Genomic DNA, 22,041 nt, shown 5'->3' with positions numbered 1-22,041 from the left:
CTGCCACACTAGAGACATGTGCTGGCCCCATGGGGAGAGTGCCTTTGTCACTCTGAGGCCAGTAACAAAGCCTGCACTGGGTGGAGATGCTAACACCTCCCCCAGGCAGGAGCTGTGACACCTGGCGGTGAGCCTCAAAGGCTCACCCCTTTGTCACAGCCCAGCAGGGCACTCCAGCTTAGTGGAGTTGCCCGCCCCCTCCGGCCACGGCCCCCACTTTTGGCGGCAAGGCTGGAGGGAACAAAGAAAGCTCAAGGAGGAGTCACTGACCAGTCAGGACAGCCCCTGAGGTGCCCTGAGCTGAGGTGACTCTGACTTTTAGAAATCCTCCATCTTGCAGATGGAGGATTCCCCCAATAGGGTTAGGATTATGTCCCCCTCCCCTTGGGAGGAGGCACAAAGAGGGTGTACCCACCCTCAGGGCTAGTAGCCATTGGCTACTAACCCCCCAGACCTAAACACGCCCTTAAATTTAGTATTTAAGGGCTACCCTGAACCCTAGAAAATCAGATTCCTGCAAACTACAAGAAGAAGGACTGCCTAGCTGAAAACCCCTGCAGAGGAAGACCAGAAGACGACAACTGCCTTGGCTCCAGAAACTCACCGGCCTGTCTCTTGCCTTCCAAAGAACTCTGCTCCAGCGACGCCTTCCAAGGGACCAGCGACCTCTGAATCCTCTGAGGACTGCCCTGCTTCGAAAAAGACAAGAAACTCCAGAGGACAGCGGACCTGCTCCAAAAAGACTGCAACTTTGTTTCGAGGAGCAGCTTTAAAGACCCTGCAATCTCCCCGCAAGAAGCGTGAGACTTGCAACACTGCACCCGGCGACCCCGACTCGGCTGGTGGAGAACCAACACCTCAGGGAGGACCCCCGGACCACTCTCCGACTGTGAGTACCAAAACCTGTCCCCCCTGAGCCCCCACAGCGCCGCCTGCAGAGGGAATCCCGAGGCTTCCCCTGACCGCGACTCTCTGAAACCTAAGTCCCGACGCCTGGAAAAGACCCTGCACCGCAGCCCCCAGGACCTGAAGGACCGGACTTTCACTGGAGAAGTGACCCCCAGGAGTCCCTCTCCCTTGCCCAAGTGGAGGTTTCCCCGAGGAAGCCCCCCCTTGCCTGCCTGCAGCGCTGAAGAGATCCGTTGATCTCTCATAGACTAACATTGCAAACCCGACGCTTGTTTCTACACTGCACCCGGCCGCCCCCGCGCTGCTGAGGGTGAAATTTCTGTGTGGGCTTGTGTCCCCCCCGGTGCCCTACAAAACCCCCCTGGTCTGCCCTCCGAAGACACGGGTACTTACCTGCAAGCAGACCGGAACCGGGGCACCCCCTTCTCTCCATTCTAGCCTATGCGTTTTGGGCACCACTTTGAACTCTGCACCTGACCGGCCCTGAGCTGCTGGTGTGGTGACTTTGGGGTTGCTCTGAACCCCCAACGGTGGGCTACCTTGGACCAAGAACTGAACCCTGTAAGTGTCTTACTTACCTGGTAAAACTAACAAAAACTTACCTCCCCCAGGAACTGTGAAAATTGCACTGTGTCCACTTTTGAAATAGCTATTTGTCAATAACTTGAAAAGTATACATGCAATTGGAATGATTCAAAGTTCCTAATGTACTTACCTGCAATACCTTTCAAACAAGATATTACATGTTAAATTTGAACCTGTGGTTCTTAAAATAAACTAAGAAAAGATATTTTTCTATAACAAAACCTATTGGCTGGATTTGTCTCTGAGTGTGTGTACCTCATTTATTGTCTATGTGTATGTACAACAAATGCTTAACACTACTCCTTGGATAAGCCTACTGCTCGACCACACTACCACAAAATAGAGCATTAGTATTATCTCTTTTTACCACTATTTTACCTCTAAGGGGAACCCTTGGACTCTGTGCATGCTATTCCTTACTTTGAAATAGCACATACAGAGCCAACTTCCTACATTCAAGCATTCCATTCATCACTTTTCTGTGCACTTTAACGATCGCCCTAAGTGGATGGGTACGCCCAGATGTGGGTTCCGTGCACACTTTGTCCCTGGAATGAAGCTGTACCTGGCTGATGAGCCCATAACTAGAGCAAGACCGGTCCTGGGTTGCTAGTGTCCTGATTCAGGAAGGACCTAACTTGGTAGTTCAGGTTGGACTGTGGGCAGGGTCAAAATTGATTTACATATATCTGGGACCAAACTGGGGTGACATGGTGTGCAAAATAATGATGGATTGGAATGCGCCCGAGTAATTACCAGTGGCTGAGATTAATTCAAGCATTCCATCCATCACTTTTTTGTGTACGTTAGGTTTAGGTTGCCTGAATATCTGAGGCAAAGCTCTCAATGGTATATTCCATCTAGACCACTTCAATCTGCCACAGTCATAATTCCTCAATTTAAACATTCCACTTGGGGTGGGAGAAGCTTTGTTGTAGGCACAACTAGACTCTAGAACTCTCTCTCCGTCGAATTGAAAAATAAATCAGATATATTAGCCTTTAGAAAAGCCACCAAAACCTGGCTTTTCACCCAATAAACTTTATCAGCATTTGTTCCTTGTGCAGCAGACTACCTTTTTTTGAGATTTAGCACCTAGACACATTCAGTTGTGTTTTGTTTTTTGAGATTTAACACCTAGACACCCCCAGGTATTAGAGCACTTTATGAATGTTATTTTCAATTCAAGATAAGACACCACACAAGAGAGTCAGGAATTGTACCACATGGAGGAGAATGAGAATGGGTCAATGAAGACTACAGTCATGGAAGACAACAGCTTCCAGGTTAGGGTCTAAAACACACTGCCCCTGGCCACCATAAAACCAAGCTTTCAGATCAGAGAGGGCAAAGCCCAATAAACAGTTAGTGAATGCAGTTGACCGTGTCTCTCAATATCAGTTCTTTAAACTCCTTCACTTGAAATTACTGCTCCCACCCATGATTCTGTTTGAAAACCTTTGTTGTTTTCCCCTTTATTTGTTCCTTCGGTCTCCCTTCTCCCAGTTCCATGTACTGATGCCTATTTTTGTTCTTGGACTAATCGTGGTACTGTCTGCTGTTTTTTTACCTTGCTGTAGTTATCTCCAGTGATTTGGTTTAGCTGACTAAGAACCTGGTTTTCTGGTGGAATGGAACATTACTTGTCTGGTTTTTGGTTGTGTCTGGTTTGGCTGGGGGCTAGTTACAGTGACTTCTCACCTCACACGGGGTCAGTATTTCTATAGTAGTTGCCTGTTATAAGAACCCTTCTTCAGTTATTTGATACTCCCTGTCTTCTGTTTTGTCTCTTATCTGTGAGTCATATGGAGCCTCTGTGATGGTGTCCCACCCTTTATCTTAGAGAGTTCAGTCCAGGTCTTCTCACAACCATACTGCTGGAAACAGGTGTCTTTCACTCTCTCTCTAATGCCACACTGCCTCCTCTTCTTTCAAGAATCAGTTGTTTCCTGCTTTCCTGGATTGTGATACAGGAAGTAGGGCCACGTAGAAGGGGAGAAGGCGGGATTCATCTTGCTGAGTTGCAAGGGAGATGACACAGTGTGTGTTAGGCTCTCAATTTATTATAGCCCTTCTACACAATTTTGCTAAAGGCTTTCACCCTCCTTGTATGCCATCGACTACAGATTGGGTCAATAACACTGGTCTGAGGCCTTCAAAAACCATTCTAGCCATTGGCACTGGGATATAATGCTACATTATGAAGTCTTTGTAAAGATGAACAGTACATGAAACATACAGGCCACAGTTAACTGGCTATAGCCAGACGTAGGGTGTCCCATATGTGCTGAGCCAAAGGAATGAAGCCGCCCCTCACTGATAAGGCTGAAACCAGGGCCGATTGTGCTCCCATTTAGGAGAGATCTGGCCTGACAGTTTAGGTGGGACTCTTCCTACTGGAGCACCACCAAGTCTCATTTTCATTTGGCTGATCCCTATGTAGAATCAGCTAGAATAGAAAAATGATGATGGACTGGAATACAGCTTCAAGTGATGCCAGAGACTGTGAGTTTTGCAACTGTGCCCAGATGAGGGCCCTGTGCCCGCCCTTACAAAGGATTCAAGCTTCGCCTAACTGATGGGTACCAAGTAGGCTGGAACTGTTATGGATTGCTTGTTATAGGGTTACTGATATTACAGTTCAAACTTGACTGTTCCAGTTGGAGCAGCTCTCAGTATCTGCATATGGTAGATCCATGTCTGTAGAGGGAATGCAAAAACTGGAGGACTGGAATGCTACTTCCATGGCTGACGGTGGCTGAGATTTTTTAAAGAATTCCACCAATCACCTTTGTGTTACAGTGTGAAGTTCTGAGTGCAACAAGTGTGCCCAGTTGTGGGTCCTGTGCCACAGGACTCAAGATGCACCTCACTGTTGAAGCCCAACAAACCTGAAATTGCTCTGTGGATTGTTGTAGTGCATCTAGAATAGTCTTATTATGAAGACTTGGGCCATTTCCTGTTGAAGGAACACAAAGTCTGGTTTACATAATGCTGGTTCCTGCCTGAAATATCTTCTGGGCAAAAAATCAGTGAGTGGAATGCTGCTCGAGTGATTATCGGTGGCGCAGATTTTTGCAGGCATTCTACCTATCAACTTTCTCTTTCAGTAGGGAGAGGAAGATATATATTCAGTGTCCGGGATACAAGGACATGTGTGGCATCTCTGTAGTCAATGGAAGTGAGGAGTGGTTTCAGTTTTCACAGACTTAAGAGCACCAAAGCTGGACTTCCAATTTTATTTAAGAGGACGTGTGAAAGACAGTGGAGATCGAAAGGTATTTCCAGGATTTTGAATGGAGAAATGTGGACAGTTGGAGAAGAATATTTTTATTTTGGGTATTTGTTCATCTACAGCCAATATTAGGAATTCAGAATTGCAATTTGTTGCGTGGTGGCCTGGCGAGAAGACGATGAGGCTTAAGTCACTATACAGGAGCTTCTGCAACACTTAAACTCAGATATTTACATACAGAGATCACCTCAAGTCAACATATGATGCCCCTGCTCCCCTTTCAAGAACTGGGATGAGCTTAAGACTTTTAACTGTGGTGGAGGTGACGGAGGAAGTAATAACACTGAGAACTCAAAACAACTACTTAGAAGAAGAAGGGTATGCCCAGGAAAATAAAAAGGGAAGGTTAAAATAAAAGTATATTCTAAGCCTCATTAAATTTATCAGTGTTGATTGAAACTTATAGCAAGGCAAGACTGCGTCTTAACCAGACATATCTACTTTTTGACATAGACCTTTCACGTGGCAGTGTTTTTTCAAGGAATAGATGGAGTCCGATGAATTATTTTCATCCTTGGACCAATTTGGCTAGAGCTTCTGGCATCAATGCATGATTAGAGTGAAAATATCTGGATAGGCACTGCCACAGATGAGGTGTAAAGAACAATTTCAGGATCCCATATGAGATGGTGGTAGGCTGAAGATGGTTCTTTTTTGAGTTCCTTCTTGTTTTCCTGGACCAAGGATCAAGCTGGTAGCAGAAATGCCTTTCAGTGATGGCCAGTTCTGCTGCCTTGTGCATCCTTCATAATGTTTTGACCAACGCTGCTCATGTGTCAAGGAGATGTCAAGCAGTAATTCCTGAAACTTCTGGTTTGTTTTCAAAGGACATACTTAACTCTTTCAAAAATGCTGACAAAGGATGAGAATGTACCAGCTTGCCAGCTCTGGGGCAAGCCTGTCTTGTCCTTGAGAACTTATTAGAGGGCTTAAGGACCGGAAAGGGCGCTACAAAACATCAAGGTGATTCAATGCTGAAGTCAAACCACTGGCACTTATATTGTCAGACAGGAATAGCTGATTGGTGCTAATAGTTTCTAGCTAGCCAAGCAAAGTCACTCTCGGAGGATCTCTGTCAAGTATATTGAATTAAGTGTAAGGAAAGAGTTAATCCACACACACACACCCACACACACACACACACACGCACACATACTCTCAGACATTCATTCTCCCTCTCTCTCTCCCTTTTTCACGATCTCTCTCTCTCTCTCTCTCTTTAGCTGTCTTTCCCTCCTCTCTCTCTCTGTTGTAAGATACTTTGAATGCTCTGTGCACTATTTTCTTGCCACTGGTTATGAGGATTTTTGCTCCGTTGCCAGGACAATTCCACCCATCTTCGATCAGTTTCTATCAGAGGACCCTGTGGGTAATCTGTGTTGCTGTCTTTGCCTGAACAGTCTGTACTCGCCTATTTTGCAAGGGTGCTGCCCTCTCTGTCATTGCATACCAGTCATACAGTGAACTCACACATGCACTGGCTGCATAACAAGTCGCAAAGCCAGCACATTATGCCTTGGGGTTTATACAGAAAAGATCTCAATTGAGACACCTAAAATGTTATACCAACATTTAGGTGAATGTAACACTGAACCCAGTGTTCCAGCGAACATAATAAGGAATGTGACACATGTATATGTCTCAAGGCTGATGTCCACCAGCGCAATGCTCACCTTTGTTTCTGGGCTCAGAACAAGATGTGTATGTTTTGCTTTTGATGTTGCAGAAAACAGGGCTTAGGGCTGGGGTCTGCAGAGAAACAGTCTCACATTAGGTCATATTTTGGTTTCAAAAAAGTGTCAAAACAGTGGCTCAACAGAGGGACACTGAATTTTGTTCATGGTAAGAGCGGAGAGTCATCTGTGTAAAGTGTGACAGAGGCTGTGGAACCTGAATAGGTGTGCATTGTGGAAAACACAGACGATAAAGAGGGAATGGATTAGGAGTGAACCTGTGGGTTGCTGCCGGCCATAGGGAGGGCTTTGTGGCATTGAGGGCCTTTTATCATTTAAGGTCCTGGGCTTCATCCACTAGACCTGTGAAGACCTTCAGGGCCTGGGCGAGGATTAAACAGTAAAGGGGGTTACATAAATGTTAAAAATTAGGTCTCTGGTTGGCAGTCAGTTTGCACTCTGTCCAAACCGGGACCCTCACTCTAGTCAGGGTAATGGAGATACAAACTCAGATAACCCCTGCTCACCCCCTTGGTAGCTTGGCAAGAGCAGTCAGGCTTATCTTAAAGGCAATGTGTATAGTATTTGTACCAACCCACACAGTAATACAGTGCACACACTACATAATGGACACCACACCAGTTTAGAAAAATAGGTAATATTTATTGAAATCAAACAAGACCAAAACAACAAAACTCCAACATACACAGGTCAAGATATGCATTTTCAAAAGAATCAGAGTCATACACCATAGAAAACAATGGAAACGTTGATTTTACACAAAGTACCTGGTTTGCGTAAAAAATAAAGCCAAGCGAGCATGCAAGTAAAAAGTAAGCAATGCGTTGATTCCTTACTCACAAGTGAGACCATGCGCCATTTCTTCTCCGGTCCAGTAGGCGATGCGTCATTTTTCTCCCTCGCAAGAGAGCAATGTGTCGATTTCCAGACAGGGCAGGTTCACAATGACTTTGATAACCAGCGACGATGCTTGAGAAATCCGGTCGCACGGTGTTAGAAAACCACGTTGCGTGGGTGTTTACGTTGTTATCAGCAGCCGCAAGCAGGTGTTGCGTTGTTTCTTCAGCCGCGATGCATCGATCTCCCAGCCCCGATGCAGGTGGCTCGTCGGTTTTTGCAGAAAAGCGGGTGGTCTGTCGTTTTTCAGCCGCGTTGCAGGTGGTGCGTCAAAAATGTCCCCCACGGTGTTCTGTGCATGGATTTCAGTCCATGTTCTGCCAACTTCACCTTTCAAGGGCCCAGGGACTGGATGGGGCACCACTTGGCTGGCAGGAGTCTCATTAGAGAGTCCAGGTGCTGGCAGAGGAAGTATTTGATGGCCCTGAGACTTCAAAACAGGAGTTAAGCTCAGTCCAAGCCCTTTGAGATTCTTCTCAAGCGGGAATGCACAACAAAGTATAGTCTTTGTCCCCTTTCACAGGCAGAAGTAGCAGCTGCAGGATAGCCCAACAAAGCACAGTCACAGGCAGGGGCAGCACTTCTCCTCAGCTCTTCAGCTCTTCCCCTTGGCAGAGGTTTCTCATGAATCCAGAAGTGATCTAAAGTCTGGGGTTTTGGGTCCACTACTTCTGCCCCCTTCTGCCTTTGAAGTAGGCAAACTTCAAAGGAAAGTCTCTGTTGTTCACAAGATCCTGCCTTGCCCAGGCCCCAGCCACAAACTAGGGGGGTATAGACTGCATTGTCTGAGGGCAGGCACAGCCCATTCAGGTGTAACAGACCTGTCCTCCCTCCACTCTAGCCCAGATGGCTCATTAGGTTATGCAGGCTACACCCCAGCTCCCTTTGTGTCATTGTCTAGAGGAGATTCACAACAGCCCAACTGTCAGTCTGACACAGACAGGGAATCCACAAACAGGCAGAGTCACAGAATGGTTTAAGCAAGAAAATGTCCACTTTCTAAAAGTGGCATTTTCAAACTAACAATCTAAAAAGCAACTTCACTAAAAGATGTATTTTTAAATTGTGAGTTCACAGACCACAAACTCCACATTTCTATCTGCTCTCAAAGGGAAACTGAACTTTAAAGATATTTAAAGGCAGCCCCTATGTTGACCTATGAGAGAGCTAGGCCTTGCAACAGTGAAAACTGAATTTGGCAGTATTTCACTGTTAGGACACGTAAAACACAACAGTACATGTCCCACCTTTAACATACACTGCACCTTGCCCATGGGCCTACCTAGGGCCTAACTTTGAGGTGTCTTACATGTACAAAAAGGGAAGGTTTGGACCTGGCAAGTGGGTACACCAGCCAGGTCGAATTGGCAGGTTAAAACTGCACACACAGACACTGCAGTGGCAGGTCTGAGCCAGGTATACAGGGCTACTCATATGGGTGGCACAATAAGTGCTGCGTGATTTACAAGCCTTAGGCACCTTTAGTGCACTTTACTAGGTACTTACTAGTATATCAAATATGCCAATTATGGAAAAGCCAATTACACATACATTTTACCATAGGGAGCACTTGCACTTTAGCACTGGTCAGCAGTGGTAAAGTGTCCAGAGTAACAGCAAAAACAGAGTCCAGCACACAGCAACAACGTGGGACGTAGAGCCAAAAAGTTAGGGGAGACCACACCAAAAATGCCAGGTTTAACAACCAAGGTTCATGAACTCTTCGATGATACTGGAGCTGCAGATGATAAGTTCATCTTTGTAACATTTCCCTGCCTAGTGACATACATTTCACATGGTCTGTGAGATCCACATGTTGGTATAAAAACCTGTTGTAAATACAGTTTGCGCCTGATATAACACCAATGCAGATTAGAAGATGAATGATAATAGACATCTCTCCTATTGTCCACTTACTACAAGACCACCTGCTGCTCATACGGGAACAAATACCATTTGTGCAGGTTATTCCCCTTTCACAAACTGTTGGGTGTACTCTGGGTGCAGATTACGCCTTCAGCCAATTAGAAATTATTTTTCTGACTGTCTGCACCATTCTGTAAATAAGCCCACATGAAAGGGTGATTTACTAAGATTTTGCATTAGACAAATAGGGAGGGACAGTGTGTATACCAATGTAGGTAGGTGAGTAATCAGGTTCTAGTTTTCTGCAGTTCTATGAAGTTGGTTACATAGGGGCTCATTCTGAGCCCGGCGGGCGGCGGGAGCCGCCAAATGGCCGCTCCGCGGTCGAAACACCGCGGAGGCCATTCTGGCTTTCCCGCTGGGCTGGCGGGCGACCGCCAGAGGGCCGCCCGCCAGCCCAGCGGGAAACCCCTCCCCACGAGGAAGCCGGCTCCGAATGGAGCCGGCGGAGTGGGTATGTGCGACGGGTGCAGTGGCACCCGTCGCGTATTTCAGTGTCTGCAAAGCAGACACTGAAATACAAAGTGGGGCCCTCTTACGGGGGCCCCTGCAGTGCCCATGCCATTGGCATGGGCACTGCAGGGGCCCCCAGGTGCCCCACCACACCCCTCACCGCCATCCTGTTCCTGGCGGTCAGAGCCGCCAGGAACAGGATGGCGGTGAGGGGGTCGGAATCCCCCATGGCGGCGCAGCAAGCTGCTCCGCCATGGGGGATTCCCAGGGCAGCGGAAAACCGGCAGGAGACCGCCGGTTTTCCTTGTCTGACCGCGGCCAAACCGCCGCGGTCAGAATGCCCTGCGGGGCACCGCCAGCCTGTTGGCGGTGCTCCCGCATCCCCGGCCCCGGCGGTCGTTGACCGCCGGGGTCGGAATGACCCCCATAGTGTCTATGGGCATCACCACAGTTATAATCGCAGGTGCTGCAGGGGGAAGGGAGAGAGGTGGGGGCAAGGGGCGCAGGCCCCCGCTGAAGCCTTAAAAAGCTGTAACTACACTGCACCCTGCAGCCTGAATCAGCCTGACTCATCCTGACTGCCACCACGTCCCTGGCAAATACAGAATTTGGGGGGATGGGGTTAAATGAGGATACTAATGCCATGACTCCTGCCAGCCTCTTCACAACACCTATGTCCTAACTGCACCTTTGTTGACCCAGTCAGCCTTGCATTATACAGAAAATGCTATGTTTCATTGTAAAGCAAATGATATGTTCCAAGAGCTTCTCTAACACAAAAAGAAGGAATGAGTTGAGGGCATCATTCAGGCACGCAAGCATACAAAGTCCTGCTGAAGCGCAGCTCAGTGCAGCAGAGACTGAACCAACTGGAGACTCAGAATATGAAGTCTAGAGTATTTTAAGTGTCACATGCTCCAGTTACACAAGGGTGCAGTTTGCCAAGAGGTTTAGGCCTCAGGGGGCCTAGGATAAAGGATGTCTGGAATGCTGGCAGTGCCCTTCAACTCACACCCTCTGCACAGGCATTCATCAACTTCAACTGAGCACTTACAAACGAGGATGTCTCTGAGTTCAGAAGAAGGATTAAATATCATTGACCTCTCTGCAGCATGATGTCTCTCCTTTCTTACGTCATCTTGCATTTGTATAGTGCACAACTGCCTCTGGTGTCCTGTAGTAGTAATTAAACAATCCACAGTGGTTACCAGTGGACCTGTATGTTTGGATGGAGAGTGTGCTTGGAGGATGCCAAAAGCAGGAAGAGGTGGTGTGATGTTTTAGTCCCTGAGACATGACCTGGTCATACAGTGAGGAATTTGCCTCTGCCAATAAGCATGAACATGTTTAAAGGTGTATAATAAGAGATATGCAGTATTTGGTCATTGTATTTGAACAAGGAGTCAAATATAACACTGGTTTTACTGGCAACATCTTCTGTACAAATTAAATACTATTGAAAAAATTATTGAATTGAACAGATTTTGTTAATTATATTCTGATTGATACCCAGTTGAATAAATCCCAAAACGCTATCATCTTGGAGCATGTGTTAAAGATGATTTTAATTAATTAACATTTGCATATGATTTAGAGTATTTTTGTGCACTGTAGAAATTCGTTTTCTTAGCTTAGCCACACTAGGCCTCGAAGGCAAACTTGGATTTCTACATGTGGTCTGTGGCCTTTACATCTGGGTCGTCTTTTTAAATTATGCTTCCATTAGAGGATTATGGAGCGAGTTGAGAGCCCGGTAGAAGGACAACTCACCCGCTGCTTAGCAGAAGCCCTCTCCTCCTCGGTGGAGGACCACCTACCATTTCTAGAGATTCCCACCTGTTTCGCAGAGACCTTGTGCATCCACTAATGCTGAAGATCAGTTGCGGCACAGCTCAATGCCAAGTAGACCACCATGTTGAGATGGCTCACTCAGCATACTTTTATCATCTCAGCAACACCTCACAAAGTGGGGGCTTCAATCTGAGACAGAAATAAATCAATGTCCCTGATGTGCATAGTGGGACTCCTGCTCCACCAATCCCTAAACAAGACCTTATGTATCTCTGAATCTTGGGTGGCACAGAATGCAAAGCTCCAAGTTTGCCTAGGATTGTGTTTGATGCTGCTTGCGCCGTGGTGCTACGTGCAAAGGGTACATCTGAAATTGTTCAGCTCTCTGTCTAGTTCCCTAATAAGGAATACAGAGCACATGACCCGTGGCATAGGAAAATATAAGACGACAGACCTCCCCAAGCCAAGCTGGCTAGTGTCAGGGCTTTAATAGCCCATTTTATATTCATTCCTTGCTGCAGGGTACTGACAAATGTCACCTGGCAGCAAAGAGGGCTTTGGCAACGCTCAGCAACGCAAAGAGCTGGAGAAAAGTACACGTTGCGTTCTCACCACACAGGACAATTTATAGCAACATGTGCCTTGACTCAAGATCAAGGTAATTTCTCTTTTTTGTTGGTACCAACTTGGATTTACGAACCCTGAAGAGCTATGGCCCAGGGAGTTTTCTTTTGTGTCACACACAAAACTGCTGCATTGAAAATTACATTTTGATAAATTCTGTACAAATGCTCTTTAAGATAAAGCCTTAAGCGTTGTCAGTAATACCTTCTGTTGCTCCTCTGTTAGTTTTATAGAAAATGCCACTCTCCTATACACCTTACAAGAAAAATCTCAATAAAGAATAAGAAATAGCTAGAAAAACTAGAACTTTATTACTACTATAATACAAACAACAAATAAACAAAGAACAAGAAAAGATTTTTCGCCTGTTCAAGTGAGACGAAAGTATACAAGGAAGCAATAACCAATACCAGTCTGTTTCGTGCAAAAAATAAATTTGTATCATGAACCTAACAAGCCCTGGTGCCCAAAGGTAGAAGTACAGATATTAAAAATAATCAAAAATAATCAAAAATAATCACCTCTCCAGTTTATCCACACGCCATACCTAGAGGCGTGAACCTTTTCCAATCTGAAGTACTGAATTCCAATCCTCATAGGTGTTGAAATATCTTGTTATGAATTGTTTACTTTGATATTTACATAAATAATTTGATTGTGTCTAATGTGTTGAATTATATATGTTGGGGATCAGATTTGTCTAAATTTGTTGTCTCGTGTATGGTTGTCTTGAGTCTTTATGTAGTGTTTATTAGTAAATTTCTGTTTTCATGTCTTTATCTTAGTATTTTTTATTTATTTGTTGTTTATATTATAGTAGTAATAAAGTTCTAGTTTTTCTAGCTATTTCTTATTCTTTATTGAGATTTTTCTTGTAAAGTGTATAGGAGAGTGGCATTTTCTATAAAGGTATATTCAATTCCCTGGCTCTCTCTCCTTATCGATCCAGGGACCTCTTAATTTGATTGTTCCTCTGTTAGTACCAAATAAGGTTGGCCTTCATCCCGCATTCATGGGTGGGTGACCTTTCATTACTTCTTCAGTAATAGTGGAACAGTGGTAGACTTTTCGTTAAGGTTGTGCCCTGATCATTTTGGGGGATTCCCTAGAACTTTATTAGGTTCACTTTAATAGTCTCTTATACATAGATAGGAAAACTGGTGTTAAAGCCAATAGGCCTGCTGGGCTTGGCAAGATGGTAATTTCGTTTTTTTTTTTTTTTAATTATCTTAATTTTTGCAAACCTGCAGTAGACATTCAAGCAGTAATAAACATTAAATTGCCATCATATAGAATAGGTAGGCACGTTTGCAAAAAAATAATTCATGAAGTGGTCTATCAAATAAATTCATGAAAAAGAGCATAGCAATGAAAATGGAAAGATAAGCAGCAATTGGCCTCCCCGGCATGACGCTGAAGTAACTACTTTTAAGGTGTATTTAATACATGTGCACAAGAAAAATATAGTCTAAGGTGTGTGTTTTGCTGTGCAAAAGCAAATGTGAATGACACCTGAACAGAGCAATCCTTCCTATGAGCTGACCGGAATTACTTATATGCACGTCTATCGATATGTATTTTTAAGATTACGTTTTTGGAAACATCAGGTGGACGAAGCAGCTAAAGCTGTCTTAGGCCAGTCCTAAAGAACGTCAGATCCGGAATGCATAAATAGAGGTTGTCTGATTGATGGTTGTCAATAAATGCCAGTGCCAGGCATGATGTGTATATCTTAGCTGTTACACGATGAGCATGTGGTGGTCGTCTTCTGTAACGTCATTGATCCATGGAGTTAAAGAGGTCCCTGGCCTCAGACCGGCCATATTTGATTTTGTGTGCCCCCCTGATTTTCCTCACTTTCACACTGTTAGGCACGGCTTCTGCAAAGACAAACATGTCTGGGACTATTGTAAAGTTATAAATTCTCTCCGTCCAAGGAGGGGGCAGCAAAATGCAAAACGACAGAAGATTCACCATTTGAGGTTCCCTACCCTTCTCATAGAGAAGTAATTAAGTATGCTAATTTCAGCCTTTTTAAGGTGTGTATCTGGCAGGTATTCTCATGACGCTTTTGAAGCCGATCTTCACAAACGCCTGTGACTGCTGCACTCTCGTTTACTGCCCCCCATATCTCTGCGCTCTAAATGGGTGAGTGGGAGATCCCGCGAACGCGAGAAACCAAAAGCACGACGGCGCTAGCATGCGTGATGCTCGGTGCGTGCACCTGTTTCTACATGTGTGTTACTCTGTACATGCATGTGAGCGTGCAGTTTTGGAGCGTATGTGCCCCCATGGTGTTTATGTGTGTGCATACAGTACACAACTGGGACCCTATTGACTTTGTCAGTGCTTGTTTCTTAGGAGGTTTTGGATGTTTTTATAATGGCAAAAACAGGACCATCTGCACTACTTTGATTTTGCAGAACATTTGAGCGTGAACGATTCACGTGGTGACAGGAATTCAGAAGAAATCTCTAGGTTTTTAACACAGAATGAAGATGTACTCTGCATCTTTCATAGAGCTCGCGCTGCCGTCTTTGCAGTGGGGGAAACTCTTAAAACATCTTGATTATATTGACGGGAAATCTATTCTGAGGAACAGTACAAGTAAAATACATTTACTTGCCTCTGAAGCCAAGAAACACAATATAAGCGAACCATTAATGTGTGTGTTGCCAATGTTTATGGGAGGCATGCTCTTTTGATACTATCTTTGAGACCCAAGTGGTAGAAAGTTTAAAAAAAGGAGGGGGGGGGGCGGGGGGCGGGGAGCCGCGGGGCAAGAATACTACACATTTTTATTTTATTACAATTAGGGATGTCACCGGTGTATTGACCAACAGCACCACATTGGATAGCCACCCAAGACGGTGTGTGCAGGAATTTAAGGAAAAATTGTAACATTGGAGGAACAGACAGGGCTCCACTGTATCAAACCTTGTGTGAAATCCAACAAAAGGACAAATTCCCTTTCTACTGTCGACCTCTGCTGGACATATCATAGTGAATAAATTTAAAGTTGCGTTCAATTACTTGGGTGAGAACCTGCTTACTCATGCGGGATAACCTCCAGTTCTTTTACCCCTTTCTTTAAACAAGACAATAAAATCTTGCTAACAAATTTGGCACCACAATGGCACTAGGTCTTTTGTGTTTTGTAAATGAAAAAAATAGATAGATCATCAGGGCCAGGTGCCCAGCTTGATTTCAGGAAAATTTTAATATTTAGCAAATTATCCCCCATGAACTAAAGCTAATTCTCTCATACTTATTTATGACACAAACATCCGCGCCTTTATAGAAAGTCAGCAGATGATTACACCGGGCATGTTCTGTCTTGACGAGGTGAGGGCTTGTCTGTGTATCACAGATGTCAGTGGCCACCAAGAGATCATTTATAAGACTCTTCCATCTCAACAATATCGACCAATAAATTCCACAGTCCAGCCTTTCCAAATCTCTTTTGTGAGCAGAGCGGAGATATATATCACCTACACATATTCTAATATTCAATAAATAGATCCTCCTTACTTGACTTTAAGTATCACCTTATTAGTTACTTCATAGCAGATCTTAAAAAATAACATTCATTGTCATGCCATACAATTTTCAATACCTTCTCCAGTTTTTTCTCTTGTAATAGCCTCTATGAAAAGATCAGTTTGGTAAAAATATTGATCAATAGAATTACTGCTTCTCCACTAACCTATTTAGTGCTGCCCCTACATTTGGAATTCTATCTTTTTCAAATGAAACCTTCCTCTGGCAAATTATCTCTTAGGATGGCATATTTATAGATTTATTAGTTAGACACTCAGAAATCGAGCCAAATAACTCCAGGCACAATTCCAGACAAGTAGGCACTATCATTCCAGTCTAAGAAACAAAACATCCTGCATATAGACAAAGTGATGCAATCTTGAGGGATGTAATAAATAGGGTCACTTCCTGCGCCATGGCATCAACTTGGAAGTGGCAATTGAATGTACGGTAGCTGAGGTGTCTTGATCCGACACTCGAGCATGTCAGTCATCACCTATCATGATTATCGAGATGGAATGGGACATCAGAAGTGCAGATAACTCTTAAGTGTGCAAATTGGCATGTTAAAGAGTGATCCCTACCCATTGTCATGTTTACATTATTGAATAGGACTATGTGAATTCATTTTTCATAATCCACTCGATGACAGATGTCAATCCAGAGAAAATTGTATTTTCAACTGGATTCATATCTGCCTCACTCCATCCAATAAACAGAGGAAGATGATCGGGGGCCTATTTAGCCTGCTTGCAATATCTGATATCAGTCCTTTAATTACACCAGGGACAGAACAATGGTGACTAAAAGGCAAGAGGAACCTGTTGTGCTTAACCAGTGGCCGTCTTTTCAAATGCAGCCGCTAAGGAAGCATATGCTACAGTCTCCACCACCCAACAAAGTCACCTGCTAATTGAAGCATTTTGAGGATCCAGAGGGAACACAAGATTAGGCTTTAAGGCCTTGATGTAGAGTTTGGTGGATGGCTTACTTCGTCACAAACATGGCGGATATCCTGTTAGCACACGTGTGTTACATCCCAATTCACTTTTAATAAGGGGGCAATATATCTTTCACACTGCAATGGAATAACCCGCTTGCCAAACTCTAAATCAGGCTATACGTTTATTGTCCTTCAAGAAACTTAACACCAAATTCTCCAATTCACTCTGCCCTTCATACCTCTTTCATTAACATTTGCCTCCCTTAGCACTAAAGACTGTAATGGATACATTATTTGGCATTCATTTTCCTGGACCTTCTCTAGTCCACAAACTATCTGATTTAGAAGTGCAAAACCACTTCTCCAACTGGGAAAAGTTTAATTCTGACCAGTAAATTGTCTTGTTCACACAGAGGTTTCACTCCTGTGGGTGGGGTGAATGAATGTTCCTGGGTCAGACTGCCCTGGAACTTGTGCACACTAACCAACAATTACATTTAACAAATCGCTTCCACAACCTCTCTGCACCCTGGTGAAGGTTCAATATTTATTTCCTGTCAGGGCCTTTCAAGGGTGTGATGGGGGTGAAAAACAGCCACTACCCTAAGGGGATGTGTGAGGAGGGGTGTTTTTATGAGAAAAATACATTCCAAGTGAGAAAAAAAGTTGCATTTGTTCTCAGGCGAGAATATTATTCAAAAAGGTTTCCAGGATTGTATCTGGAAAGCTGCGAATGGCAAACAAATCCAAGAGTAACCTGAAAAGAATGTTTTAAATTCTTAAGTGGTTTAAATCACTATCCATGCAAATTAGGAAACTTCAAAGAGCAGATTTACTAATTTCCATAAAATTGAAGCCCAACCTGTTTAATTGTAACTCAACAGGATGGAAAGGGCATTGTTGAGAAAATGCTTTATTTCACGATTCATGCAAACTCAGGCCTACTTTGTAGAAACTATTCACTCAGTGGCTGTTTTTAGAGAGCATTCAGAGATGACAAGAAACCCAAACATTTCGCATCTCTTTAAGGCATGGTGTTTTTAAGCTTAAAATGTCTTCTGTTGAAACACACGTTTTATCAAGTATGTAATGCCCAAAGCTGATCTGCCAGACTCTTTCTGGGTGTTACCGTTGATACTATATTTTGAACATACAATAAACCAGAAATTGACGACAACTCTTAATAACAAGCAGTGGCAAACCCAATTTGCCATTGCTTTGAGCTCATGGCTGTTGGCATTGCCAGTGCTTTTAGAATGGCACTGGCGGGTGCAGAACATAACTCATTGCTGATTGAGTGCTTTCCCCCAAGCTCTGCTCTCTCCCCAGGAATATTCAGTAAATGTCACTGCTTGCGGAGTAGTGACCGGTGAGACAGCGCCCGTGTGTGTATGTGTGGTGGAGGGGGGGGGGGGCACTTTGTTCTAGGTTGCAAGAGCCTGGACTGAGGGGACGAGACGAGCCAGGAGCCCACCTTCCCCTTGACTATATGAACTCTCAAGATGGTGCCTGCTGGTACAGAGCGAAAGCAGAGGGAAGCTGGGAGGGCTGCAAGAAGGGATGGGCCAGTACAGACTCAGGCCTCTGCTTCTCCTAGCAGCATTCAGCAGGTAAGAGGGGCCAGTGGAACCCCCAGGACTGCAAGGGAGGCTGGCAGCACAGGAGGTGACCCCACTGCTTTAACAAACATGGAGAACTACAGAAAGGTGGGTAAGTAATACACGAGAGAGAAGTCGGCTAAGTTTGAGAGAAGAGGACATGGACCTCACACTGAGGGCTAAGAAACAAAAATGTAAAGAAGAACATGAACTATTAGGATGTCCTGAGGGCTGCACACTGACCAAAATATACCTTGGACATTGAACCACACGGTAGAAAGGCAATGCCCTTGGAGATAATATCGGGCAAGCAGAGAGGGGCATAGACATCATTAAATAAGTGGATAATAGACTGCTTGAAAGGTACCACCACAGCGTAGGTGTCACATTGTATTTGTCTCTTTTGTAGGACCGTGGTCTGGGGAAGGCACCTTAAGTACAAGAGGTGAAAACCGTAAGAGAGGCTTCAGCAGCATTGACTCTACATGTGGCTCCAGTGATGAATAATTATAGAATAGTTGTCCAACGGAAATACTACTGCCTTTCAGAAGCAAACACAGGCAAATGGGGTGCTCAAGTATTTACTTCTGCAGGTGCGTGGTCTCCCCAGATGAGGTGTGGGACCTACCTTGGCTGCATTAGGGGTCCCAGATCAACAGACCCCAAATGTATTCCCAACAAAATCGAAATTTGTTAAATATCCTTACAACCTTCAACACAGAACTTCCCGGAGGACTTGAAGAAGACCTGGTTATGGAATCACACAACTTACATTCTGACTTAGGTTCACAGTTGCAACATCTCACAAGAGATGTGGTTGTTATGGAGAATAGACTAATAGAACAAAAAACAAAATGGAGTGTGATGAGTCATGTGAGAGGGTAGGAGCTCGGTAGGTTGAAACGATCTAGGCCTGGCAGTTCCAAGATATGAAGAGTTATAAAAGCGCTAGGGATAAAAGGACATTTGAAGGTGAGGCCTGAGAGAGGGCAGAAGCAGTTGTGGTGGGTATGTTCTCCTCTCTGCTGGGGGATTGCCACAGTGATGCACAGCTAGACAGGATGCACAAAGGGAGCCTGATGATGCCCATAGGATGTCAAGTGGCCCAGAGATATGCTTAAAAATGTCCACTACGTCTCTGCAAAAGAGGAGGTCAGGAATAAAGAGGAAGTCTCTTTAAGGACACATACGCTTTTGTTTAAAGACATCACACCAGCAACACTACTATAAAAGCTATCTCTTGAAAAACAGATGGGCCGTTCCATTTGCTATAATGTGTGAAATTAACAATAAAACTCACTAATTTATTTGGTGATCCAGAGGGACTTAAGTTCTGAAGATATCGCTGCAAGATGAGGAAGAGGAGACAGACCGAGGTGGAGAGAAGCTCTTGGCTGATTCTTCAGTCAAGAGATCCACAGATGCCTCAATTAAACATTGGGTGCAGAGAAGAGAGAAAACAGAAGAACACAGAGCATCACAAACCAGGAGTCTTGAGACTGGCCTTAAAAAATCCAACACTAGAGATACTGCTTTGTCAGAGGGCTGTCTCGACAAAACCTGGCTTTATGTAAAAACATGATCTTGATTTTAAGATTTTATATTGAATATGCTCTATAAAGGACGGCCTCAGGTTGCTTGTAGAGGAATTTGTCAAATGTTGGTTATTGTGACTCAAATTATAAGTAACATAGATGGGGTGAGTGCAAGAAGGTGGTTAGCAGAATGTTTGATTTCACCTCCCATTTGGGCCACACTTAACTTCAAATGATATTTGAAGGGAGAGGCTCACTTACCAGGTGAGATTCCTTACTCTTGCTGTATTCTGTTTTCGTTTTTGGAAAAATATTGGGATTGTGAGCGAGTGCTTTGGGGGAGCGCGAGAGAGGAAGTTGTGTTCCACATTGAAAGACATGTACATCGTCACATGTTAGACAAGTTTATTCTCTACCCTTAGGGAGTATCCAGATAGACCACTAGATCCGGAACAAAATATGGACGGTATAGGCATGGAACACTGTGAGTTCTCAGGGTACTTTTAGTAAATGTGACAGGCACTACTTTGCCCTAAGAGAGACCGTCAATCTGAAAATCCTTGTTGGAGGGTCATCTATAGACCATTTATTAAAAGAAACACACCTAATTGTGGTGGGACAACATAGATTGAAGCATAGTCATTACCCAAACGCACCCAGCACTAAACACAAAGGACTGGATATTTTTACTCATGTATACTCCTAATTCCAAGACTTGGAGAGCAAAAGAGACTCATAATGCTTCAGGCCTCTTTAGATGATACATACAAAACACTAGCAATCATCTGTTCCCCAAACATAGAGCAGAATGACTTCCTGATAAATTTCCCATTACAAGTTACTTTGACAAGGGGGTTATGATTGCAAGCAATGTGAACATTGTTCGGGAGCGAGAGCTAGATAGATCAGGCAAAGGGAAGGCACTTGTAAGGCTTTCTCCAGGAAGCTTAAGAATTTAGGGGGTCATTCTTACTTTGGCGGGCGGCGGAGGCCGCCCGCCAAAGTAACCCCGTCAGAACACCGCACCGCGGTCAAAAGACCGCTGCGGTGATTCTGAGATTTGCCCTGGGCTGGCGGGCGGCCGCCAAAAGGCCGCCCGCCAGCCCAGGGCAAATCAACCTTCCCACGAGGACGCCGGCTCAGAATTGAGCCGGCGTAGTGGGAAGGTGCGACGGGTGCAGTGGCACCCGTCGCGTATTTCAGTGTCTGCATAGCAGACACTGAAATACTTTGTGGGGCCCTCTTACGGGGGCCCCTCAGCACCCCCTACCGCCATCCTGTTCATGGCGGGTTTCCCGTCATGAACAGGATGGCGGTAGGGGGTGTTTGAATCCCCATGGCGGCGGAGCGCGCTCCGCCGCCATGGAGGATTCAGAAGGGCAGCGGTAAACCGGCAGGTGACCGCCGGTTTACCCTTTCTGACCGCGGCTGAACCGCCGCGGTCAGAATGCCCTTCGGAGCACCGCCGGTCTGTCGGCGGTGCTCCCGTGGCCGGTGACCCTGGCGGTCACCGGCAGCAAAGGGTCAGAATCAGGCCCTTAATGTTCTCCTGGGGCTGAGAGACATATAATGTGAGCAAAACAGGAAGGAAAGGAAATACATCTAGTTCTCACACGTCCATAGAATGTATTTACAAATAGATTACATTATCATGAGCAATGGTCTGGCTCCCCCGGCCGGATAACAGCTTCAGATCATGTCCTGATATTGGTGTTGACAGTGGTCCAACACAAAGGCGCCTTCACCCCTTACTCTTGAGAGACACAATCCTTCTTGGTCTACAAGCTTCTCTTCATTCAACAAATATTTACTCAGTTGCAAGCCATATTCATTAAATTCCCCGAACACAGGCCGGGCACCTCGAAGCACCAGCAGCTGACAAGGAAGTGATCAAAGTTAGCAAGGCACCAGGTGAAGATGGCTGCATGGGTGAATTTTAAAAAACTGCCTGGGGCCAAAATTAGCTCAAGTATGTAACTTAACCTTTTTCAGTCACGTCTTGGGTCAGCCCTGTGGAGTATTCATCTCTTACCTAATGCTATTGGCTGTATACTTCCGCCGCCACTTGAGTGTGTGCACTGAACTGCACAAGGGACTACTTTATCACTATATCTCTCTCTGCCCACTCCAGCCCGCTCCCCCACCTGCTAGCGCATTATAATGTGCTAATTCTGCACACTTTAGCACATTAAACCAGACCCATACACTTTGCCAGTGCTTGTTAAGATTCTGGTTACAGAGCTTCCGCCAT

General features: G+C 45.0%; 1 protein-coding gene across 1 annotated transcript in view; it reads left to right on the top strand.

Moving 5' to 3' along the window:
- ITPKA (inositol-trisphosphate 3-kinase A) overlaps positions 1–22,041 on the top strand; it is a 392,533-nt gene that overhangs the window by 263,551 nt on the left and 106,941 nt on the right. The gene's annotated exons all lie outside the window — the stretch shown is intronic.

The sequence above is a fragment of the Pleurodeles waltl genome, chromosome 9 (assembly GCF_031143425.1).
Source record: "Pleurodeles waltl isolate 20211129_DDA chromosome 9, aPleWal1.hap1.20221129, whole genome shotgun sequence".
NCBI lineage: Eukaryota > Metazoa > Chordata > Amphibia > Caudata > Salamandridae > Pleurodeles > Pleurodeles waltl.
Note: the sequence above shows the minus strand (reverse complement) of the source record. Positions and strands in the feature narration are given on the sequence as shown.